Here is a 10,567-nt window from a genome sequence, read left to right on the forward strand (position 1 = left end):
TTTGAAGCCTTGGATGCTTAGCCTTAGCTGTGTCATCCGTTTGGGAGGGAAATAGTGATTCAGGAATTTTTCTGACAGCTGTTTCCATGTTTTTATGCTGTTCTTAGGCTGGTTATTTAACCACCTCTTAGCTTGATCTTTTACAGCAAATGGAAACAGTAATAGTCTGTAGACATCCTGATCTACTTCCTTATCATGTACTGTATCAGCAATTTGCAGAAATTGTGCCAGAAACTCTGTAGGTTCTTCATGTGGAAGACCAGAGTACTGGCAGTTTTGCTGCACCATGATAATGAGCTGAGGATTCAGCTCAAAGCTACTAACTCCAATGGAGGGTATACAAATACTACTCCCATATGAAGCAGTAGTGGGGTTAGCATATGACCCCAGGGTCCTCTTGTCTTGTCCATTCATACTTACTTTAGAATTGGAACACAAGAGATAATTTATATGTTGATTTAGAAAAAAATGGAATAAGTAAAAACAATATATAAAAAGGAGTTAAAAATTTATTTATTATTATTATTATTTTTTTTTTTTTTTGAAAATTTTTTTTTTTTCGAAAAATTTGAAATTAAAATCTGAAATTTATATAAAAATTTCGAAAAAGTGGTTCAAAATTAGTTAGAAAATATAAAATTTTTTGAATTTTGAATTTTATGATGAAAGAGAAAAACACACAAAAGACACAAGACTTAAAATTTTTAGATCTAATGCTCCTTAATTTTCGAAAATTTTTGGAGGGAAAACACCAAGGAACACCAAACTTAAAAATTTTAAGATCAAGACACAAGAAAAACTCAAGAACACCTTGAAGATTCACAAGAACACCAAGAACAAAAGAAAGAACACCAAACTTAAAATTTTTAGAAAACTTTAAGAAAATTTTCGAAAATTATAAAAATTAATAATAAAACACCAAACTTGGAGTTTGGCACAAGATTAAATTAAGAAAAATTATTTTTGAAAAAGATTTTTTTTAAAAGTATTGGTGCTCCCTTGTCAAGAATATGACCCTTCTATTCTAGCCAAATGGGCAGAAAAGGTAACAATTGTTCTGGGCAGGTATATTCTTTTTGAAAGATTAATGCTTTGGATTAGTAAAAGAAAAACAAGAAAAGATACAGAACAAGAAAAACTCAAGATCAAACAAGAAAAATAAACAAGAACAACTTGAAAATCAATGAAGAACAAAGACACAAGTCGAAAATTTTAAAGAAAAATATGAGACATGCAATTGACACCAAACTTAGAACAAGACACTAAAACTCACGAAAATTAAGAATAAAAACGCAAAATAAATTATTCCTAATCTAAGAAATAAAATAAACCTTCAATTGTCCAAACTCAATAATCCCCGGCAACGGCGCCAAAAACTTGGTGGACGAAATTGTGATCACTATTTTGTGCCTTTTGGTATCATTGTAAAATTATGGAATTTAAGAAATTGGCATGAGTGGACACAATTCCGTTCAACTAACCAGCAAGTGTACTGGGTCGTCCAAGTAATACCTTACGTGAGTAAGGGTCGAATCCACAGAGATTATTGGTTTGAAGCAATCAATGCTTATTTTATTAATCTTAGTCAGGAGGCTAAAGAAGTTATTTGGATTTATTTGTAAAAAGCCAAACTACAAATTTCATAAAATTGTAAGTTAAAATAATAGAGTTACTTGATTTTCAGTACTGGGGAATATGTTGGAGTTTTGGAGATGCTTTGTCCTCTGACTTCAACTCTTCCTTGAAATCCTCTTCTCACACGCAGGTTCCTTCCATGGCAAGCTCTATGTAGGGTGTCACCGTTGTCAATGGCTACTTCCCATCCTCGCAGTGAAAACTATGCACGCACTCTGTCACAGTACGGCTAATCAACGGTTGGTTCCCGCTCCTACTGGAATAGAATCACTCTTTTGCGTCTGTCACTAACGCCCAGCAGGTTAAAGTTTGAAGCACGTCACAGTCATTCAATCCCGGAATCCTACTCGGAATACCACAGACAAGGTTTAGACTTTCCGGATTCTCATGAATGCCGCCATCAATCCGGCTTATACCACGAAGATTCTGTTGGGGAATCTAAGAGACATTCATTCAGTCTGATGTAGAACGGAGGTGGTTGTCAGGCACACGTTCATGGGTTGAGGAAGGTGATGAGTGTCACGGATCATCACCTTCTCCACAGTTAAGCGCGAATGAACATCTTAGATAAGAACAAGCGTGTTTGAATGGAAAACAAAGGAATTATATTAAATCATCGAGACGCTGCAGAGCTCCTCACCCCCAACAATGGGGTTTAGAGACTCATGCCGTCAAAGAGTATGTAATTTAGATCTGAAAATGTCATGAGGTACAAGATAAGTCTGTAAAAGTTGTTTAAATAGTAAACTAGTACCCTAGGTTTACAAAAAATGAATAAACTAAGATAATTGGTGCAGAAATCCACTTCTGGGGCCCACTTGGTGTGTGCTGGGGCTGAGACTAAAGCTTTTCACGTGTGGAGGCCTTTCTTGGCGTCAAACTTCAGGTTGTGACGTGTTTTGGGCGTTCAACTCCGGATAATGACGTTTTTCTGGCGTTTAACTCCAGACAGCAGCATGAACTTGGCGTTTAACGCCAAGTTACGTCGTCTATCCTCGCTCAAAGTATGGACTATTATATATTGCTGGAAAGCCCTGGATGTCTACTTTCCAACGCCGTTGAGAGCGCGTCAATTGGACTCCTGTAGCTCCAGAAAATCCATTTCGAGTGCAGGGAGGTCAGGATCCAACAGCATCAGCAGTCCTTTTTCAGCCTAAGTCAGATTTTTGCTCAGCTCCCTCAATTTCAGTCAGAAAATACCTGAAATCACAGAAAAACACACAAACTCATAGTAAAGTCCAGAAATATGATTTTTGCCTAAAAACTAATATTATTCTACTAAAAACTAACTAAAACATGCTAAAATCTACATGAAATTACCCCCAAAAAGCGTACAAAATATCCGCTCATCAATAGGCTTGTAGGTTTCTGCGGATAGGAAAGAAAACTAAGAATCATTGTGTTTAGCATTTATCTAGTGGCATATTTTTAAGTTGACATAAAATCTAAAAAACATTAATTAACTAGTTAGTTAACTAGGTAGCACACTTATCCTAATACATTGGGGCTAAATTGATATGAAAATTTTCATGATAAACACAGGGTGTAATTTTATACATGTAGTTTATTCATGAAACTTTCCACCAAAACAAACAAACACACCATCAAAAAGTTATAAGATATAAGATATATAGTAACATAAAATTCTTTAAAGCATTTCATCAAAAATTTAAATGTACTCCCAAAAGCACAAATAACTTTCCTAAAAAGATTGATTCTAAAAAAATTTGAATTTTTCGTCAAATATAACATATGCATTCATTTGCAAAACAATGAAAATTCATTAAATATAATTTTTATTTATAATTGAGAAGCCAAATGAGAAAACAAATTTAGTGAAGGATAAGAGAAGTTATTTGTGTAATTAAAGTTTTTCTTCGATCTACAACAAAAAATTTTATTGTATGATATTGATGAAAAGCTTACTGTAAAATCAAATAAGAGAACAAACATAAAAGACTTGTAAATCTATTAAATCAACCTTTTCATTTTCAAAATGATTGAAATGAGTAGTGAAGCGTAAAATTAACAAAAACCATTTTCAGAAAACATAAATTTAATTCAATGAGATTAACTTTAGAAACAAGAACACAAACATAAAACAATAGATTAAATTCTACGTATCTTGAGAGTTTTCAATTTAAATCCTAGAACAGAGATCTCACCTTTACGGTGACGATGACGGCGATGGCGGCTTTGATGATAGTGGTAAAGGAGAGATTGAAGAGGAGGAGCAAGAGATTGAAGAGGATTAAGAGGAGAATTCAGTGCAGAACACGCGATTGTGGTTTCCATTTGCGAATCATGAGATCGATAAGGGGAGCGACAAATTGAAGAGAGTGGTCAAGAAATTGAGGAGAACGGAGAGGTGGTTTCACCGTTTTAGAACACTGACAATAAAAGTGAAGGTGAGAACACGCGTGGTTAACTAATTGAAAATATGTAACATTTTTTTGAAGTTTTTTAAAAAATTAGACGTATTTACTAACATTTAAGTTTAAATGTTACCTAAAATTTAATTTTAAGATAATTACTAATATTTTAACAAATGTTAAGAAATAAATATTACTAAATGTCTAAAATGTAGTAATAACAACTTTTTTCATCACTACATTATAAACCTAATTAAAAGTCCAATTTTTAGATTCTTTTTGCTTCTTCTTCTTCTTCTTTTCTTTTCTTTTCGAATCATCTATATTACTAACTATCATCATTTGTTTTAGAGTCATTCTTTTCCTTCTCTCTCTGAATATTGTATGCTTTACTTCTTCTTTATTTGATACTTTTTTCTTGTTTTTTTTTTATATTTTCCTTCTTAATAGGTGTGTGTCCGCTCCCTATTTTTTTGTAAATCCTCCTCTTTTTCTACCCTTAATTTTGTTTCCTTTCTTTTTTAAATTTTTTCTCCACTTTCACTACCCTTTTATCATCAGATTTTTTTATTTAACTTCTTGCTATCTCCTATCCTAACTTATACCAAATTTTTCTCTATAAAATTTTCATTTTAATTTATGCTTCTTGAACCCATAGTAAATTACCATGGGAATGTACTAGAAGAGTGCTAACCCCTCTTATCAAAGTTTGAGATGTTGGAGTCTCCATTTCGGATAGTTTTACTTATCATGATTTTCAAATAAAAAAGATTAAGGTATGTTAATACCAAAATGAACCTAGGAACTCATTCAATGAGTCATTTAATAATAATTATAATATATATTAATCACCCAACCACATCACTAATTAAAGACAGTTCATGCATTGTTTGAAATTATAATGTCATTAACCCCACCATGCACCCTCTCTTGGAGTGAAATAATACACACAGTAAGATATGAAATTGAAAGGCCGTATAGTTGTTCATGCATGCATTCTTTGACTAAATAAGGAACACAAAATAAAGTCCACCATTCACTTCCAAGAAATAAAACTTATTAACACCCCCCCCCCCCCCCGGGCGCCTCCTTTAAAAAAACAAAAAAAAAGATAACACTAATTTGGATGTGGTTTTCAGACTTCGAGATATTAACTAATTAATTAATTATTTAATAATTTTAATATTAATAACCACCAATAAGCGCGTGAAGTTATCTTCAGCCCGGATGTACCTATCGTCTATCGAAGAAAAAAAAAAGAATGAAAAGAGAGCTCTGAAAGAAGTCTTCAAGTTCAAAACGCTAATCAAGAGAAAGTGACTAAACTGGCTTAGCTTGTGTCATATATGACGTTTCACATTGCTTATTTTAACCATATATCTCTTTTTTTTTTTACATGAATATTTCTAAAATTAGTAAAATATATGTTTGCAAAAGTTTTTGAAATATTTTTTTATAAAAAATATCATATGCATATATTTATGGGTAAAAAATGCATTTAAGCCAAGGAGAGAAGTTTATTACGCATATAAGCCAAACAAGAATTTGATACAAGAATCGGCCAAAGCACACTTTAATGTAATTCGAAACAACTTTATTCGAATTACATTCCTTAATAATTCGAATCAATACAGCTCGAATTATTCCCAACCATTGCGTACAAGTAATTCGAATCAACTTGGAACGAATTATAAAAGCATAATTCGAATTGTATCAATTCGAATTAGTAGGACACGTGAGTAGGAGGAAGTTCGAATCAATTTTTTAGAAATTTTTTAGATTTGTGTTTTCTGAAAAGTAAAAAAAAAATTATAGTAGAGTAAAACTTACCTGAAACCAAATAACATAGTGTAACACACATCTTTGATCAATATTAAAAAAAATTAGCCTAATTATGTACATAAAATCCTAAAATATACAGTTCTATCTTTTTTAATTAAGTTAGCTTTAAAATACCAATAATGCTTTTTTATGTGCTGCTTTTAATCTAAAATCTTAAAAAAATTGATTTAAAATATTATAATATTATTATATTGGCACAACACTTTATTTTTGTATGATAAATATAAGTACATTTTTATATAAAGTATTTAAAGTATATAAAAATATACTCCTATTATAAAAAAAAATATTTAAAAAGTCATTAAATTTTTATATGTTATTAAAATTTAATAAATACAAGTACATTTTTATATGTTATTTTTAATTCAATGTACTAATAGGAGTTAAAATTAATTTATATTTAATAATTTATACTAAAATTAATTTACTATAATCTTATTTTATACTTCTTTTAGTATTTTTTTTATATTATATAGTATTTTTTCTAGTATCTTATTGTACAATGTGTAATTCGAATTACCATTTGATTTGAAATGTGAGTAATTCGAATCAATTTGATTCGAACTTCCTCCTACTCACGTGTCCTACTAATTCGAATTGATATAATTCGAATTATGCTTTTATAATTTGTTCCAAGTTGATTCGAATTACTTGTACGCAATAGTTGGGAATAATTCGAGCTGTATTGATTCGAATTATTAAGGAATGTAATTCGAATAAAGTTGTTTCGAATTACATTAAAATGTGCTTTGGCTGATTCTTGCATCAGATTCTTGTTTGGCTTATATGCGTAATAAACTTCTCTCCTTGGCTTAAATACATTTTTTACCCTATATTTATGTACGACCACGTGTTAGTTTAATTTATTTTTTATTTCAATGTGTATTTTTGTTAATAATTAATTTTAATAACTAATTTTAATATACATCCATGAACGGATCTAGAAATGATATTATGGGGGCCAATAATACATATAATATTAAAAATTATGTAAAAAAATAATATAATATAAAATGTATTACAAAAATATACCGATAGAAAATATATTTTAAAATAAAAAATATGTGTATACTTTTTACTAATGGAGTGGTCGATTCTTCGTATCATAAAATTTACCAATAATAGAATTTGTGTCAAATATTTTAGTTATTTTCTTTTCAATATAATTGAAAGACAATTAGCAAGAAATTCATCTTTTATTTTGTTTCTAAGTTATTTTTCACAATATTCATAGTTAAAAAAGATCTCTTAATTGTAGCAGTTGAAATTGAGAGAATTAATATTAAATAAATAAAAAAAGACGGCCACAAAAAAAAATCACTTTATGAGATTTAAAAATTTTTATTTAATTAAAAAATATTAGTAATAATATCTTTTTCAGATTTCTTTAATATTGTTACTTACTTTTTAAATATTAAAAATTATTAATATTTAAATTAAACTAGACTTTTATTTATACTAGACTAAATACTAAATAATTTTTTTAAAAAATCAAATTATACATAATAACTTATTATTATTAAAAAAAGTTGGGGAGCCGAGGCCGCCACTCGCCCCCTTATGTGCGTCCCTGTATACATCTAGTATATTTATTTTTTAATGTCAGTTTAAATAAGTACCTAATAAATAATATATATTATCAATGTATTTTTTAAAATTTTTCTTATCAATTTTCTATTTTTTATGTCACATATATTCAATTAGCAGCTAAACAAAAATATTTACATGGATAAATCAAGTACAATATTTATACTCAAATAATGTCACATAGATGCATGTCTGTCTTACAGGCTGTAAGCTCATGTGTCGATTATTCTGCTAAATCTGACATAAATCTGGTCGACAACTTTCGGATCAGTCTCTCTGTTGCATATCTCCAAGAAGAATAATTTCGTGAGAGAGTGTCTTATTAACTTTCTCCTTGAGGTATAATCAGGGAGAAATGTTATGTGGAAGAGTGTCTTACCACCTTCTCTTAGATACCGTAAAATTCTATAAGATAGTGTCCTACCACCTAAAACTAGAGAGAGACATGGAAGAAATATTCCAAGAAAAAGTGTCCTACCACCTTCTCCACATCCGCGCTGCAAACACATTTCAAAGAGGAATAATTTTGTGAGAGAGTGTCCTACCACCTTCTCCTAGAAGTATTCTCAGGGGGCAATGTTCTGTGAGATTAGTGTCTTACCACCTTTTCCTGGAAGCAGTGCCACATTCACAAACACACAAGAGGAATACAATCACCGTCCTTATTCAAACACAAATCAAATTTCATTGATGTTTCTAATCATAATCAAAATCCACAATCCTTTAAAATCTTAATCCGAAGCAAGTAGAACGAAGCCACAACCCTTGCTTCCTACTCAAATGTTTCAAATATCAAATTTCTTTAGAATGTTAAATCCATCTTTCTTTTATAAACTCATTTAGTCATTTTCACCAAATCAGAAGTCTCAAATTAATTTTAATAATTCATTTCTTCAATTTCATTTGAAATACTCCAAAAGCATAATTCTTAAATCACTCTCGATTTTAATCAAATACCCAAAATTACTTTCAACTTCATTCTGAAGTTCAACTTTAAAGTATTCCCATAATTCTTAAAAATCTCAACTTAACATAACCATAAAAATCACATTTTATTTAAAACAAGTTCCTAAAACCGATTTTAATTTCATTTCTAAGTTTAAAATATTCCGTTGTGCCAAATCAAATTCAAATAAAATAATTCTTCAATCCAAAATTTTCAAATAACATTCCAAATAAAATATTTAATTTTTATGAAAATTTTAGTAGCACCTCTCTTAAAATTCGGACTTTACTATCCATCAAAGGTTCCATCAACCACAACAAATCACTGACCCTTTTCTAAACAACGATCAAAATAACACGATTCTCAATTCATTTAATTAAGTAACCAAAGTAATGCTATCAATATAACCAAAATTTACAGCCAGCACTCAGTGTTAAATATCAGAAAACAGCCACAACCCAACCATCATCATAATAATTCCAAACCAAGCATAAACCCAACTCAATTCATCAATTACTCACCATATTTCAGTTTCAGAACTAACACATTATTATCATGCAACCAGTTCAACAACAACCAACTCAACAAACTAAATCAACAAATTAGAATAATCAGCCTTCTCAATCAATCAATAAATCAATCAGCTAAATTTTTACATCTATCCATAATAGTTCAGTTCAATTCATAAGACTCACAAAAACACAAAGATATATTTTTCGCACTGATATCAGTTTATAACAATTTTTGAAAGTAAAATGAGTTTAAGAAAAAGCTCCTACCTCGAGTAGTTGAAACTCGAAAGCTATAAAACACATCAAAACCCTCTTTCTTCCAGCTCGTAATAGCGGCAGCCGTAACCTCAACTCCACTCCACTTTCACAGCAATCGTAATAACTTTAATCGCACATGCAAGAACCGAAACTCAACTATATGGTAATAACGCCGCAAAAATCTTAGCAACATATAACAAAAACTAATTTTCAAGGGTTTCGGAACGAAAACGCTTACTGTAACTAAGGAGAAACGACTAAACCGAACAGCAACGGCTCAAGCAATGATTTTGGTGGGCAGAGGTACGGCAGTGAGGTCCCCGCAGTTCGATGATGAGCTCCAACGATGGTGGAAACCCCTTCTTCTCCTTCCCCGCTCTGTTCTTCCCTTCTCCGGTGTCACTCTCGCTTGCTCTTCCCTTTTTCCGGCGACGACAAACCAGCAACAGCAGTGACGAATCGGCGGCGATGGAAGCATGGCAACGACGAGCTCCATCCCCCTCCGCGACTCTCTCTCTCCTCATGCATCTTGCTTGACGATGCGCTCTCTCTTTCTCTCGACCTTCCTCCCTTGCATGTCTTTTCCTTCTGGCGACATTGACGGTGACGGTGAGGCAGCAACAGCGGCGCCTCCTCTCCTTCGCGTACATCACTCTCTCCCTCACCGCCAGCACAGTTTTGGTCTCTCTCTTCCTCAGCTCAGTTCGGCAGTTCAATGGTGACAACGGTGACAGGACACGACGTCGGTGGCGAGGTAGCAAGCTCCTCCCTCCTTCTCTTCTGCGTGTGTGGGTGTGTGCAAAAAGAAGGAGTGGCAGCTGGTGATGTTAAAGGTATTAGGTTTTAGGGTTAGAGTTTTTGGAAGGTATAAGGATGATTTTGTAATTTCTAATAAAAATAGAGGTAATGTAGTAATTGAAAACGAATTTTAATCCAACAATAATTATAAATAAAAATACTATTATTTTCAATTACCAAAATTTTAAATTATAAATAAGAAAATCTCCAATTTAATATAAAAATCTCTAAAAATATAATTTTAAATAAATATAATAAATTATAAATACTTTATTATTTAATTTTTAAAAATTCGAGATTTTACAACATCCATGTCTCTTGTACCTCTATCTTCTCTCAACCTTAAGTTTGTCGTCTATTACTTCCCAACAACGGTGACATCTCCAACAACGACGGATTCCTTTTCTTCCAACAACGTCTCCTAGTTTTTTTGCCTTAATTGATTGTTACTGATTTAAGAATTTAGGATTTCATTGAGATTTATCTATTTGTTGCTATTTCACTTGATTTTGATAATTTTGATAGGATGTCGAATTAAGCTTGTATCAAAATCTTAATTCAGAGAGCAAATACGACTTCTCTAAAAAAAGAATAGGCTTAACTTGTGAATTTCTTGG

General features: G+C 31.4%; 1 long non-coding RNA gene across 2 annotated transcripts; it reads right to left on the reverse strand.

The window, feature by feature from the left end:
* Positions 1-7,541: 7,541 nt before the first annotated feature.
* On the reverse strand, positions 7,542-10,007 carry LOC112796533 (uncharacterized). 2 transcript variants are annotated; one of them, XR_003199225.2, is made up of 3 exons: positions 9,391-10,007; positions 9,162-9,276; positions 7,542-7,933 (listed from the first exon to the last, which is right to left on the reverse strand). It is a non-coding gene; the product is annotated as an uncharacterized lncRNA (long non-coding RNA). The 2 variants fall into 2 exon arrangements; XR_003199224.2 differs by having other exon boundaries at positions 7,542-8,046.
* Between the last annotated feature and the right edge of the window lie 560 nt (positions 10,008-10,567).

This window comes from Arachis hypogaea, chromosome 4, assembly GCF_003086295.3.
Source record: "Arachis hypogaea cultivar Tifrunner chromosome 4, arahy.Tifrunner.gnm2.J5K5, whole genome shotgun sequence".
Lineage (NCBI taxonomy): Eukaryota > Viridiplantae > Streptophyta > Magnoliopsida > Fabales > Fabaceae > Arachis > Arachis hypogaea.